The 15643-nt window shown below is 54.9% G+C and overlaps 1 protein-coding gene across 1 annotated transcript in view; it reads right to left on the bottom strand.

Annotated features, from left to right (window-relative positions):
* Positions 1–15345, bottom strand: part of Abat (4-aminobutyrate aminotransferase) — a 79882-nt gene extending 64537 nt beyond the window's left edge. Inside the window, exon 1 of the mRNA XM_027940726.2 lies at positions 15263–15345. The gene's annotated coding sequence lies outside the window, so the exon portion shown is untranslated. The remainder of the gene's footprint in view (positions 1–15262) is intronic.
* Between the last annotated feature and the right edge of the window lie 298 nt (positions 15346–15643).

Here is a 15643-nt window from a genome sequence, read left to right as displayed (position 1 = left end):
ACCAAGATCCATGGATGCTCAGCCCCTTATATGAAATGGCACAGTATTTGCATATAACCTATATGCATCATCCTCTTTATTTATTGGTACTGTGGATCGAACTCAGGGGTGCTCTACCACTGAGCTACACCCCCAGTCTTTTTATTCTATTTTGAAACAGAGCCTCACTAATTTGCCCAGGCTAACCTTGAACTGTAATCCTCCTGCCTCGGCCTCCCCCATAGCTAGGATCCCAGGCGTGGCCCCCCTGTGTCCAGTTCTCCCATGTACTTTAAGTCATCTCTAGATTACTTTTAATACCTCACGCAATGAAGCTAAGTAAACAGTTGTTCTATGATAAAGTTTAAGGAATAGGAACAAGAAGAAAGTCTGGACGTGTTCAGATGAAGTTTGTTTTTCTGAATATTTCCGATCTGTGGTTGGCCACCATGCCAGACAGGTGCTTATCACCATCTCAATCTACAAACCTTCATCTGCTGCAATTGACAATCTACACACCAGGAAAGGAATGCAGGTTCCCACACCCAGCGCAGGCACGGGACGCGGGAAGCACCAGGCCCTGACCGCACTCTCCTGGACTCTGTCCAGCAGCGTCTGGGTTCTCTCTGTCCAGAGAAAGTTTTCAAGTCACTTTCTCTTCCTGTCCCCACCTGGACCCAAACCTCCCCCTGGGTGACTGCAGGAGCCTCCCGGGTTCTCTGCCTTCGATCCAGTTCGCGTGGAGCAGCTCACGGGGTTATTTTAAAGCGAAGCCCATCATGGAAGCCACCGCAGCCCTCTGACCACCAAGAGAATAGAACCAGCCTTCCAACGAAAACCTCAAGTCCTGGGGGCCGGGGCTGCGCTCAGTGGTAGAGCGCTTGCCTCGCATGTGTGAGGCGCTGGGTTTGATCCTCAGCACCGCATAAAAATAAATGAATAAGATAGAGGTCCATCAACAACTAAAAAAATATTAAAAAAAAAAAAAAACATTTCAAGTGCCCCTGTGACATGAGGACAGGGCCCTGCTGCGGCCCTGCCTGGAATGAGCTTCTCTGAGGCCTCTGGCACTAGTGCCATGACTTCAGGCCACCAGATTTTATTTCTGTTGGAGTTTTTTATTCCTCATTTTCTCGTTCCTGATTGACAGCTTGATTGACACCACACAAACTCCTCCCTCCCCTCTCTCCTCTCACAGTGGATGTGAGATGGAGTGTCAAGGTGAGTGTTGACAAGCTCCTGGGTTGCACTCGCCCCTGGGGACGGGAGCCGTAGGCCGACTACAGGCGTCGGCTCCACCGAGGCGCGTCCCCCCCAGGGATGTGAACGGCGACTCTCAGCGTGGACAGGCTTGTCCACATGGGCCTGCCTAGGTCTGCCCCTTACAGTGCCTGGCTGCTGGAACACTCCCTGTTAACCTGTCCACGTCAAGGACCACAGTCAGACAGCCGACGACCCTCAACTTCCAGAGGGCTCCTGGCCGAGGCAGCCGCCTTCCCTGTGAGCGCCCCACGGCCACGGGCGCACTGGCTCTTCCTGAACCCTGCGTGTGCCCCACCCTGTGAGTCCTGGGCAGAGGGGGAGGCAAAAGGAACCTGGATTACAGAGGAAATGGGGCCCAGGGGTCACGGGCGTGAGCCGCGCAGCCAGACCTGGTTCTGCTCTGGCCGCCATCTTCCATAAGCTGTGAAAAGGGAAAGAAGTAACCAGAAGGCAGATTTTGGCTCAAAAACTCTTTTGCTTGACAGGGGATCACCTCCAGAGGCACACGGGAGGGGCTTTAAGCGGCTGGTGAAGGGACTTGGTTTGGAGTTGATGGCTCAGAGATTCCCGGTGTCCAGCCCTGAGGTTCTGTGCACTGCCTGCCTGCCCAGGCCCTGGGGTTAGTGCTCAGTCCTGAGGAATGGCAGGTATCAGGGCAAACCCATCTCTACAGTTACCACCAATAACTGCTCTCTCTACAGACGGCAGATGCTCTTCATTTGAAGACTTAGCCTCTCCCCATCACAGGGCAAATGTCTCCCACATGGCAGATGAGAAAACTGAAGCAAAGAAAGCCACAGGGCCCTTTGGTGGGCCAGGCTTTATCTACACTCGCCCTGTGCAGATGGATTTCCAAACACCACCACCGATGGATGCTCTTAAACATCTTGCAAAGCCACGGTGGTCCGGGCTGGGGTTGTGGCTCAGTGGTAGAGCGCTCACCTAGCATGCACGAGGCCGTGGGTTCGATCCTCAACGCCACATAAAAATAAATAAACAAAATAAAGGTATTGTGTACAATTAAAAAATAAATATTTTTAAAAAGCCGTGGTGGTCTGATTTTTTTGCCCGTGAGTTCACTGAGGCTCAGAGAAGGTTAAACAAAACGTGCCCCTGTTCTTGCAGCAAGAGGGTGGCAGTCAGGACTGGAACCCAGTTCTGTCTGGCTGCCTGGTTTTTCTGCAGAAACCGAGCCTGATGCCTACGGTGATTCTGCAGAGGCAGAGAAATGCAATCTTTACCATCATTTGCTTCCTGCAGCAAATTAAAACTACAGCAAGGTGCCCGCTTCTTATCACAACCACCAGGAGCCATCTGCTTCTCACTCCAGTCTTTTAACAGAAATCTCTGAGGGCTTCTCCTCTCTCTCCGCGAAGCCAACTCATGTGGCGCGATGTCTTGGAGACTCAGCAACTTTTCCCTGAAGCCATGTGGCATCAGCGTGATGCTCTTACTCCTAAAGGACGTCCCCGGACAAACCTGGGCTCTTCATCTCAGACTTGAGGAGCCCAGAACAAAGAACGGAGCTCACAGAGATGCAGGTGTGGGGCAGACAAGGACAGACGTCAGTGTCCCCAGATAACAACCCTCTGGGCCCCAAGTTGGAGCCAAAGTGTCAGGATGCAGGGATCTACTGGGTTTCCCTGTTTTCCTCTCTGCCCATGAACTCCCGCCTGGACCTAGCCCAGCACAGACAGCTGAGGTACTCCAGGGGCACCTCAGCCTCCAGAATGCGCCTGTCACAGCCAAGCCATCATTCCACCGGCATGCAAGCCCCTCTTTTAGCAAAGGAGATGTGACAAGTGGAAATTTCAAATCAAGAACTCTTTCATAATTGCTTACAAACCTCATGGAGATCTTGCCCAACTGTCCCACATAACAGTGAAAAAAAAACAAGGCTCAGAGAAGACAAGCAATCTGTCTGATGCCACAGAGCAGGCTCATGCCAGGGAAGGGTTTCTGGAGGGCTCACTACATTCCCATGATACTTCCTTCGGAGGTTGCTTTACCACGCCCATCCTCCAAACAGGGAGGCAAAGGCTCAGAGTCACAGGAGTTGCCCGACACACAAGAAGGCACCCCCAAGTTGACCTAGATTCCTGGTGATGGGATGCATTTCCCAAGAGAAAATAACAGATGACACATTTATCTCAATGGCAATGTTTTCCTTTTAATTGCATTAAGATTAAAGAAAGAGAGGAGAGACCTGACCTGCACAGATCTAACTGCTTAAGGTGAAGCTCAGTAAACACAGCCGACCAATTTGATTTAAAGAAACAGCGAGCGAGCGCCAAGAAAAATGCTGACGTTCACTGAGCAACTTCCAAGCGCCAGGCCCCTCCTGCAGGCTTCCCCTGGGCTCCTCCTTCAGCCCCACAGTGAACATGGGGTCCCTGAGCTAGTCACACCCCCTTAGAGACTCGACACCCAGTGCAGACCAAGCTGCCTAAGTCTTCACTCCTGGGAAGCAGCCCAGCTGGGATTCGAACCCAGAAACAAGGGTTCAGGCCGTGCTCGGCGAAGACAAAACTCTGGAACGAGGGATGAGAAGGACTGAGCCTCAGAAATCAGTGAGCTGTAAGCGGGGTGTTTCCTGGATGGCACCCTAAGTTCTCTCACAGCCCGTGGTCTACGCCCCTCTCCGTCTCCCTGCTGCTGTTTGAGGGGTCTGTCCTCACACGCCTTCCTCTTCCTCACTCTTCAGGCTTCAGATGATTCTTTCGGAGCCCACTCTCCAGGGCCCCACTCTCAGGCAACGGGGCCCTGCAGGGCTGTCCCCCTCGCCACCCGCGGCCTCCACCTGCCAGCACCACCTCCAAGCCTCTCGGAGTCAGGCTCTGAGTCACCCAAGACGGAGACTGCTGCCTTCAGGTGTTAGCCGGCCCCCTGTGAGACCGGCAGTTGTTCAAACGTGTGCAGGGGGGGCGGGGGGCAGCTCAGCAGAAGAGCATGTGCCGGGTGTGCACCAGGCCCTGGTCTGATCCCCAGCAAAACCAAACAGCTCCCACCCTCCAAAAGTGCAAAGGAATGCACGTAAAACTGAAGAAACCCCAATAAGACAGGTGGATGGTGTCCATGCTGGTGTGTCCAGGCCAGCAAGATGGTGTCACTGGGATACGCCGCAGAAAGGGCGCCCGGGATCTCTCGGTATTACTTCTTACCACTGGGTGAGAGTCTACAGGGATCCCGAAGCAAAGGGCTCGTTGAAGAGAAAGGCCAAGCAAATTCAGGACCTAAACAGGCACCAAACCTGCTCAAGAACTTCTCGGAAAGTTGACCTAACGACATAGTCGCAGTCACTCAACAACTGCTGACCTCACGTTCCCTTGGTACCAGGTCCCAGGACAATGCCGGGGCCCCAGGAAGGACACAGTTGAGTTTGAGGGACTTACCAGAGTTCTGGAGACGGTGAATGAGCTGAGAATTTCAACAGCGTGATAAACTCACGCGAGAAGGCGGCCAGGGGAGAGTGGCTTCCCCAAGAGAGGTGGGGGACCCGGCTTGGGCACCGGGAAGGCTTGAACGACAGGGGACCTGTCCTAGGCCAGAGGGGGCTGCCTCTCTGGACAGATGCCCTTGACCAATTCTCTCTCTCCTTTACTTTTTTTTTTGCGGTGCTGGGGATGGAACCCAGGGCCTCGCACATTCCAGGCAAGTGCTCTACCACGGGGCCCTGCTCCAGCCCTGGCCCTAGCAATCCAAACACAGCAAGGTGTATACCCTTGGAGGTAAGCTCCTTCACTTCTCTGTGCCTCTATTTCCTTGTTTATAAAATGTTGCCGAGTTCAGAACTACCTTGAAGGGTCCTGAGGGTTAAATGATAATGCAGGCGAGGTGCTCTTAACAGAAGGCAGGGCAAGGGCCCTTTGGTCCCCTGTTAAAAGCCGAGCCCCACACAACCTTCGATTCATTAGCTTGTTCATGGCTCTCAGGGTGGCCAGCTTCACCTGAGGGCCTCCCCGCACCTGCAGCCAGGCGACAAGTTGCAGAGGGGCTGCCCGCTGCCCTCCACTAAGCCTTTGCAGAGACGGAGCCTGCTCGGATTTACAACCTCCTAGGTTAAAGATCATCTTGGTGAAATTCAGTTGCAACCTATTATCACCTAGGAAATACCTCTGGACCCTTCAAAGGTCTGAGCTAAGCAAATCTCCCGTGAAATGTGCTGGGGAAGTGCTCATCCCCCAGGTAGCAAAGGGCAGGGACCTCTACGTTGGCCTGTCCTTCGAGATGGACGTGCAGAGTCCACCTGGGCAAATGTAGTGACCTCTGTCATCCCGCACTCAGCTGCAGTGGGCTGATGACATGAACGTGCTCCGTTCCCATAAGAAGGAACAGAGAGCAATGCGCAATGGCGAGAGTTTCAGGCCCTTCTGGGGGGGGACCTCCCTCTCAACCCCGCCCTGACACAGATGTGAATCTGCAGTACTGGAGACCTCTTGGGATACCGCTTCCAAGAGCCAAATGTCACCAGTTCCACTGCCTCAGGCCTCTCAGGGACGCTAGCTGGGAGTCCTCTGCCACCCGTCCCACAGACGAGGAAAGGGAGGTCTGCAGAGAGGAGTCTCGGGGAACGGGCAGCACTGCTGGCTCCCAACAGAGCCCTTCTTCCTGGACCTACAGGGTCCGCACGGGGACAGATGGGTCGATGGCAGGCTGCCGTGGGGAGGGTGCACTCAGCCCAAACATCAGCCACTGCCCAGCTTCAGAAAAGGCCAGAACAGGGGGACGAAGACCAGAGCTCCTGTCCGCGGGTGGGTGGACGGATGGCTGACCACTCTGGGCAAACTTTGCCTCTAACTGTCTGTCCCCACCTCAGGGTCCCTTTTCCCCACTCTCTCCTGGGACCCACTACCCAATCCTCTTAAGAGAGAAACCAAAGTGACCAAAATGGCTCCCCCAAAACCAGAGCATGGCTTCCTACCCATCCTTCAACAGCCACCCTTCAATGCCAAACCCTGGACAGGAAGCAAGTGTCCCTGTCTCTGAAAGGCCCTTGTACCCCACTCCTTGTCGCCGGGGCTTTGGAGCATGTCCACTGCTTTCTCCACAATCGCTGCTTCTATTCAGCATTTTGGACTCTCCCTTTGAATTTGCTGTGGCAGCAGCCCCCCCCCACCCCTGCTGTGACCAAAGCAAAAGACATTGCTGCTCCACGGAGGCGGGGGACAAGCACGCGGGGGCCACAGGCAGCACCAGCACACCAGAGGCCTCCCTGGGCTCAGAGTCTTCAAGCCTGGCTACCCTTCTCCACGCAGCCGGTCATCCTCGCGGGTCACCTCGAGCTGCTTTTCCCATCTCTGAAATCTGACCGTCTCGCCTCATCAGGTCGCTGTGAGCAGCCAGACGCGCAAGCACCTGCCGGGCTCTGAGCACACCCTCCCTGCCCGCTCAGCGGCCAGTGTTGGCGGGTCACTGTCATCACGATGGAACTCAGTCCAGTCCTCTCAACGTTCCTCGACTGAGCGTGACCCGGCCTGGAACCTGTCCCTAGGTCAGAACGTCCACGCTCTGCTCTGTGTGGCTCTTCTCCGGGCCCTGCCTCGGGCGCCCTGGAGGACAGCGGCACCGAGGCAGGGCTGGGTGCCAGGCATGCAAATCGGCAGCGGGCAGTGATTTGCACGAATGTTCCTGGGTCTGCTCATTTCCAGCCTGTCCCCGGACACGCTCAGCCTGCAAAGCCGGCAGGGAGCTATTTGCAGCTCTGGACAGGGAGAGGGGGCCAGGCTTGTTCCCCCCGGGGACAGCCCTGCAGACTCGGCGCTTTGCTCTTTTGGCTGCTGTTCAGGAGCCTTGCCCCGAAGGAGCTGTAAGGCCTTAAAAGCGTTTGCTGAATGGCCAGCAGCCTGCCTCTGGGATTGGCTGGCTTCCCTCATGGAACCTGGGCCCAACGGGGGGGAGAAGGTGTTTGTCCGCTGTCTGCCCAGCTTCCAGAAGGATCTCTCTCAAGTGCTAATAAAATAGCATCATCACCTTGCTTAAAACTCCGCCACGGCTCCCCTTGGGTCTCTGAGCCAAGTCCAAACCACGGCGGTGGGGCACCGGGCTGGTCACGACGGGGCCCTTCCTGCAGCCTCCCCTCCATCCTGTGTCCTGCTGAAGGCCTCCCTGTCCTCTGGACACTGGTTTCATAGGGAGAAAAAAGCCAGGTGCCAACAGAAAATTATGCCCGGTCTACGTGCCGCACGAGCCCTTGGCTTCTCTGATTTTTAGCTCTGCTCATGATGTGGAGACCGTGTTCCTCTGAAACCCCTTTGTAAGTTGTAGGAAAATTTTAGACAAAGCAGATTCTGCCTTGTCCGACCAGTCTGCCTCCATTTGCAACGCATGTCCACCTTTTTTTTTTTTTTAAACTCTGTACCCATCTGAGCTTTATTTAGCTTTCCCTCTGAACTGGTTGTAACATCTGCTTAGAATCAATAGCCAGGGTTCGTTTCCTGTTTGTAAGAGAGTCGTGACTTCACCCTGAAGGTTTTCTTATCGCAGCTCATGAATGCTTCAGGCCTGTGCCTGGTGCTGCTCTCTGCCCAGAAGGACTTTCCATCTTTTCTGACCTTTCCTCCTGCAGTTTCTTCCCCAGCATCCCAGGGACAGGCACCCTCCTTGCACCTTGAGCTCTCATGTTTCCTGACCCTGAGGACAAGGCAGGTCCACTGTTTGAGGGCCTCTGTACCCCAGAGAGCCCAGGATGCTCTGGGCATTCTCTGTCCCCAGGACACACACACACACACACTCACGCCCACTTGCTCCTTGTACTGACTGTACACAGCACACAGAAACCACGCAATAAACGAACACAGTCGTTAAGGACTAAAGTTCAGACGTACTTCAGCCCCACTGATAAGGCACTGAGAAGGAGCCTTGTTCTCCTGTTCAATACTCCACTCCATTGGCTCTAAGAACCCAATGCACACTTGCCAAATAAATGAGAGAAGCCACATCAGGTCCTGGTCTTTTGTACACTTGGAGGTCACCTCCCATCTCCCCACTTTTGGAGAACAAAGCTAATGGCTTCACAGTCCCCCTCCACATTTTCCCACATCACTGCTGTGGACGGCAACCCCTTCTCTCTCACTCCCCCTTAGGGAATGGATGGCAGTCTCTCCTCTACCTCATGGTCATCGTGTGACCTTGAGCAAGACACTGCCCCCCGGGACGTTCTCCATGGAGACAGCAAGGCCAGCTCAGGCCTTCCACGAGGTCGAGCATGTCGGGTAAAGACACGGTGGCCAGTATGCCTTAGGGACGCTCCAGCCCACACTGGGAGAGACGCTGTCCGCGGGACTCGTCAGCAAGGCTGGTCGGTCCTAGCCCTGAGCGTGAGAGTTGTGGGAACGTCCAAGGGCAGGTTTCCAACTCCAGGGTGCCCAGGAAACATGCCAAGAATAGTTGTCAAATGCTGATTCAGCTCTGCAGGCCTGGGTGGGGCCCGAACTTCAGCCTTTTCCCCCAGCTCCCGGATGACACAATGTTGCTGGTCACCGTCACCAAAGCACAGTGCGCCCAGCCTTGAGGACATCAGCACAGCTGAGGGGCAGATCTGCAGCATGTGCCCACAGTTAAGGCAACAGACATTAGCACCTGCATGGATTAGGACCTCCGAGAGCCGACAGGTTGGCAGGGTGGAGGTTCTCAAGGAACAAGGGCACTGGGCTGAGAGCCTTTGCCAGGTGGGTGATTCTACTGAACCATCGGTTCTGGCTCGGATCATCAATCTGAGTTTTAGTGAGCCCTCCAGGGGTTCTGATGCAAGTTAAGGACCACCATGCTGAACAGAGAAAGGGTAGAATATTGCAGTTGGAAAAACAGGAGAGTTGTAGGCACATTCCAGAACTTACAAGTTGCATCGATTTGTTCATGTATCCATTCACACACTCATCTATCATCTATCCAACTGATGATGGGGTTGTCTGTCCATCCATCCACCCAGCCACCCACCCACCCTTCCATCCATCCCACCACTGATCCATCTACCCACCAATCCATCCATCCATCCATCTACCCATCTATCCAACATTCAATAGGTCCTGAATACCCAGTGCGTACCTGTTAGGCACAAGAGATCTCACTGAAGTTGTAAATATTCATGCCTGTTTCAGTCTCTAACAGTGATTCTCATCACGGATGATTTTGCGCCGCAAGGGACGTTTGGCAATGTCTGAAGACATTTTGGTTGTCTCAACCTGGGGGGAGGTTCCTAGTGACATCTCATGAGCAGAGGCCACGGATGCTTCCAAACACCTCATGAAGCACAGGACGCCCCTCCTGCCGCCCCCTACTGTGAAGTCAACAGTGTTGGGGCTGAGAAACTGCTTCAGACATGGGCACAAACAGTGCTGGGGTCACCTGGGTATCCCACGGTCACAAAACAGACCTTGACCCACAGGAGCTGAGCTAGAGTTTAGATGGACAAGGAACTGGAGCTACCGAAGCACACTTGTGTGTGTAAAGAACTGACTCCACCAGCAAGAGCAGCCCATCAAGCATGAGTGAAGGCTCGAGCAGATGCTTCCCCAAAGGTGGCTCCAGAAGGCAGCAAAGTCCCTAGAGGGTGATCGACATCACTGGCTGTTTGGGAAATGCAAGTCAAAACCATCTCGCACTCGCCGGAAAGGCTACGATGATAATAGTGAAGCAGAAAATAACAAATGTTGGTGAGAATGTAGACGAGCGGGAGCTCCCCACACTGCTGGAGAGGGTGAGTGTGTTGCTATTGAGGACTGCGGTCAGGGAGTCCCCCCAAAGGACAAACAGAAGGAGTTACCACGTGACTCATCAGTTCTACTCCTGGGCATGTTCCCCACAGAACCTCAGACAGGTCTTCCCATCACAACTCGTACATGCATGTTCACAGTCTCAAAGACGTGAAACCAACCCAAGTGGGCATCAACTGACAGATGGATAAACCAGTTGTGCTCTCTCCATACAACAGAATATTACCCAGCCGTCAAAAGGAACCAAGTATGGATACATGCAAAATCATGGAGAAATGACACAAAAGGCCATTTATTGCATGATTCTATTTATGTGAAATATGCAGGCTAGGCACATCCACAGAGGTAGGAGGCCACTGTGGTTGTCGAGGACTAGGGAATGGGGACCGCACATGAAGTTTTGAGGTGATAAAATATTTTGGGACTTGATAGTGGCAATGGACGCAGGACATTTGAATGTACTCCATGTCCTTGGGCTGTGTACTTTAAATTGGTTACAGTGGCCTATTAGTGGGCATGGCGGTGCACACCTGCATGTCCAGCTACCCAGGAGGCCGAGGCACTGGATGGCAACTTCAAGGCCAACCTGGGCATCTTAGTGAGACTGTCTCAAAACAAAATAAAAAGGCTGGGGGTGTGGCTGAGTGGCAGAGCACTTGCCTAGCATGTGCGAGGCCCAGGGTTTAACCCCCAGTACCACAAAAACAAAAGAGGTCAATTTTATGTTCTGCAAGTTTTCCCACCAAAAAAAAAAAATGCATTCAATAAATGCTCCCTGACTATCTGTCACACGGCAGAAACTGTGATGTGCATCTGGGACAAGGGACGGCCGCAGCAGGTGTGATCTCTGCTTGCCAGGTATACAGAAGGAAGGAAACCCTGTACCACTGATGGACCACGGAAGGCTGGGTGTGGGCAGAGTTCAGAGGCTGCGGTAGGAAGGGGAGGGACATGTTCCTATGAAGGACTGAAGGTCTGAAGGGGAATCTGCCGTTGGAAAGTCGTCTTATGGAGGGAACTTGTAATTAGAGGTCACACCCTGTCACCTGTTCCTGCAATGCGCGAGCATCTGGAGAAGGCACAGAGAGCTAGACAGGAGGGAGGGGGAACCGGAGCACAGCTCCCCTGGGAACCCGCCCCAGCCCTACTGCCCCCAACTGCTCCCTCCTGGAGGCGCAGGGGACAAGATGGAGGGGGGGGGGACCTTGATTCAACCCAGTGAGCTTTCTCAGAGGCCCCAGGCTCCCCAACTGTCACTTAGGAAGCTTTTGTTCTCTGCCTCCTGACAGGGGGCAGGCAAGGGGCAGGGGGGCACTGGACAGATGCAGAGAGATCAGGGCTCACGTTAATTAAGTACCGACTGTGTACCAGGGGCCTGAACACAAGGTTCCATTTAATCCTCACAATAACCCGGGGAGACAGGTCCTGAGAGTGGCTAGGCTGAGGCTGTCACACCTGGGGAGCAATCGGGCCAGTCTCACAGCAGCTGCACCTCCACAGGGCTGGAAGGAGGTCCCCCACTGCAAGGGAGCAGGCTCCTCCTCCTGGGGCCTCAGGTCCTGTCTCTCCAGCCCCAGCCTCTCCGGAGGCTCAGAGGCCCCGGTCTCTGCCGCTGGCAACTTCTGGTGCCGGCAAGCCCCCGAGACCTCTTTGGGCTGTACTTTGGTGGCCGGGGCAGGGACAGCTATCCAGGGCGTTCCTTTCTTTATTCTTCCCTCAAAAACGCATTCACATAATATATGTGTCTCTTCTTTGCCCCCCAGTTCCCTACCGATCCATTTTCATGTGTACTTACAAATTATCTTTTCTTTTCCAGTCTACACAGATGATCCTGTAGGTATTGATCCCGTGACTTTACTGTTTTCACTAAATTGTGTCAGCAACATCGATCTACCTCATTCTTCTAGAAACACTGTCCATTTCCCACGTGGATGCACCGAACATGAACCCTTCCCAGAGGGGTGTGACCAAGCCCTGCACTGGACACTCCCAGGTCATCTGTGTGAGCATCCCACAGCAGATTCCTCGAAGCAGGGCTGCTGGGCCAAGGACCCGCAGCAGGTTCAGGTTCTGGGAGAGTCTGCCAATTATCTCCCTAGGAAGGCACCGAGCGCTCACGTTTCTAAAGCTCCTTTGGCCTGGGCAGTTTCTCACCCTCTAAAGCAGGGAGGCCAGATGCCCTCAGGCAAGTCTTTAAACCTCAGTTAAAAGCCTTGGTTTCCTGGTCTGTAAAATCGCAAATCTAGTGTAGCAGACCTAAAGGCGTCTGGAAACCAGCAAGTGCTATTTTAAATGTGATGGACTACAGTTGTGATGTGATGGACTACTACACTGGGAGGCGCAGCAGCTGGACAACTGCCCACCTCCCCCCCCCAACCCCCAGTCAAGCAGAAACCAGAGCCAGGAACTTCTGCAAAGAGGGGAAGCGGTCTTGGCTCCGCACAGGCTGTGTTCCACCCACCCATCAGGCCAGTGGTTCTCCCTGGTGAGGAGGGGACATCCAATCACACGTGGAGACATTTTCTATCAACAGAGGTGGTGTTGTGGACACCTCGCCTGTAGAGGGCCAGGAGGACGACCAACATCCCACCATGCACAGGAAGGAAGAGCTCACCCCAAGTGTCAGCCTGGGAGGGTGAGACTCCTGATCTAGACCCCTCTCTTATCAGATGACCACCTACAACAGACCTCTTTCAGAGATGCAGAGCTGGGGCTCAGAGAAGGGAAGGGCTTGCTCCAGGTGCCCCAGGGAGCAGCTGCGGGGTTCCTCTCAGCTTTATCTGACTTTGGAGTCCAGGTCAAGCCCACACCCTGCACTGCCTCTCAGGGAAGAGATGGCTGTGTCCACTGGCAAGATTATGTACAGCAAAGTTCTGAGTTCTGGAAGCGGAGCTACCCCCACCCACTGGCTTTAAAGGTTTATGACTTTGCACTTGAAATCGTAATCATGGCTTCTCCCCATTAGCTGTGAGCTATTAACTCATTTAACCCTGAGGATGATAACAGAGAGGTGAAAGATTTTCCTAGGACCACACACCACGCGGCAGATTGGAGATCCAAGGACCTCTACCCTCATCTCTGAACTTTCACCTTGAACTTGGTTCTCAGCTCTTAGTTGAAGCATGATCACGACCCTTTCCCTTGGGAGCTGGGCAGAGGTAGGAATGAGGAGAGCTGCTACCCCTGACTCTCTCATCGGTAGGAACCAGGTTGCTGCTACCTGGCTGGGTGGTCCTAGAGATCTGCAGACAGAGTTTCCCCCTTGGTGCCGCAGGAAAGGATGCAGGGATCTGAGCAGGAATGAGACTCCTGCAGGGAGCAGGGAACCAGAGGGACTGGGCGGTTATCTAGAGGGAAGGGATGTGACTTCCTCCGGACCCTCTGGAGTTCCTGGGGCAGCAGTGCCCCTGCAGTGGCAGCAGTGCCCCAGCACATGGCCACCGATGCGCTCTGCTCTTCTGGGCCAGTTTGGAGTCTGGCAAGCCTGGATTCCACAGAGGGCTCAATGAGACCTCCAGACGGGTGAGCACTGGATGCAGACACCCATGAGCACTGGATGCAGACACCCACGAGGGGCTCCTCCAGGTGCTGGCTGGGGGTGGCTCTGAGTTCCAGTTCTGCCCATTCCTAGCTGCATGACTTTTACAGATCCTTGGTGCTTCCTCTGACAAGTGGGGACAAGGTGAGGACTGCAGCTAGCATGGGGACCCTGTGGCCCTGTAGGAGCGGTGGCTGGCTCTGTCACTTACTGGCTGGGTGACCTTGAACGAGTCTCTTCCTCTCTTTGTGCCTCAGTTTGTCCAACTGTCAGAGGAAGGGTCGGAGTCCTTCATCAGAATCCCTTTTAGGTCTTAGGATGCTAGACTGGCTGTTTGCCTCTCCCCGGGGCCGACCTTTGGCCTCGAGGAAGCACATTCTCTATACTTCATGCTGTGGTGCCAGCTCCAAAGAACAAGGCAAAACTCATTTGCTTTCCCTCCCTTGCCCAACCAACCTGGTCTACCTGAGAGCTGTCCCCAAGCCCCCCTTAGGTCACAGAATCCTGCCTTAGTCCAGCCTCACCAAAAGAGCAAAGCCAGTTTTGTCCCTAGACAAATGTATGGGCCCAGCAGCATCCATCTCTCTTGGCCGAGTGCCCAGGGAATTCCGCTAGGCAATGCCCACAGGAGATCTGAGGGGCAGACCCAGGGAGCAAGTGGGGGTTTCTTGGAAGAGGGCCAGCAGCCCCTCTCTGCCCTGACACCGCTTCTCTAGGAGGAGGAAGGACAGCCTCAGAGGAGGTGTGTATGTGTTGGTAGAGGTGGGGGGGGTCCTCACTGGCCCAGCTGCCTGAGGCCATCTCCATTGTTAGAAGGGTCTCCAGGCCTAGGGTCACAGTGCCCAGGGCTTCAGGTCCTCTCCGGCTCCCTGAGTGAGGGAACTGGGGTGGGATTATCAGTGGGGCTGTGAGGTCGGGGAGGGAGAGCTTGAGAGAGGTGGGAGGGTGGGTGTGGGGTCTTAGGGTGGGATTTGGGTGAAAGGGTTAGGAAGAGGTGGAGAATTCAGGGATTATGGCCAGACCGCGGCCTTGTTCCTGGGTGTGAAAGGCTCTCCTCAAACATCCCCATTCCAGGGGGAAGGGGGACAGCCCCAGGTGCCTTAGTGGAGTGGAGGGGGCAGCTTCCCCTCTCTTAGGGGTGGGGAAGGGCAGGGAATCATCCATTTCCAGAGTCTGGTTTCCAGAGTCTGGTTTCTGAGGTGGGGATGCAGGGAGATGCGTATGGGGTTGGAAGGTGACTTGCAGAGTCTCTGTCCCAGGATGTCCTTGTCCTATTGAGGGGCTTATTTCCCAGGACCTCCATATTTTCCACGGGTGGGGGAGGGAGAGGACACTGTTATCTACGAGCTAAGAAGACGCTCATCATTGTGAAGGGGATGAGAGGAGAAGGAAGAGATTCAAACTTAGTTTATTTGGGATAGGGAAGGGGCGTCATCTCCAAAGAGGGCTCTGATACCCAGGAGGTTCCTGGATCCCACTTTGTAGGGGTAACCTTCTATTCCAAAGGGTAAATCCGGGAGGGCAATCCTATTTCAGAGCTGGGCCATGAGGAGGGAAAACGGAGCTATTTTGAAAGGAGAGGAAAACGGAGCTATTTTGCTCAGTGGAGGGTGAGAGACCCTTTCTTTCTCCGCGTCCTGGGAGGATGGAGGGCCCGTTTCTGGGAGAAGATGCTCCGTTTTTGTAGTCTGGGGGCAGAGCAGAAGTACCCCATCTCGGCTCTCCTCGCAAGAGCCCGCCCCCCCCCCGCGACCAGGCGCCTGGTCCTTACCTCCAGGCCCGGGCTCGAATCCGCTGGGCTCCGACTTGCGGGGTCCACGATCTGCGCTCCGGCTGCGCCTAGTGTCTGCTCGGCTTCCCCCAGCGACTCGCCGGGCTCCCAGGCTCCGCCGAGCCGCCGCGGCCAATCAGCGCTGCCGGCCCTGGCCCTCGCTCGCGCCGCAGCCAATGGGCGCGCCCGCCACGGGCCACCGCCCCCGGGGGGAGGAGGAAGGCGGGGCGGGGGCAGAGTCCGGCCTCAGCGGGTGGAGGAGACTAGGGCTCCCGCGGGAGGCACCAGGGGTCCCGGAGGAGGGAGCGCGAGGGCCGGGAGTGGGACTGGGACTGGAGAAGAGACGCCGAGGACCCCCATCAAGTTGGATGGGGGAGGGGA

Source organism: Marmota flaviventris, chromosome 19 (assembly GCF_047511675.1).
Source record: "Marmota flaviventris isolate mMarFla1 chromosome 19, mMarFla1.hap1, whole genome shotgun sequence".
In the NCBI taxonomy this organism is placed as follows: Eukaryota; Metazoa; Chordata; class Mammalia; order Rodentia; family Sciuridae; genus Marmota; species Marmota flaviventris.
The sequence above is the reverse complement of the archived record's forward strand: the minus strand, read 5'-3'. Positions and strand labels throughout refer to the sequence as shown.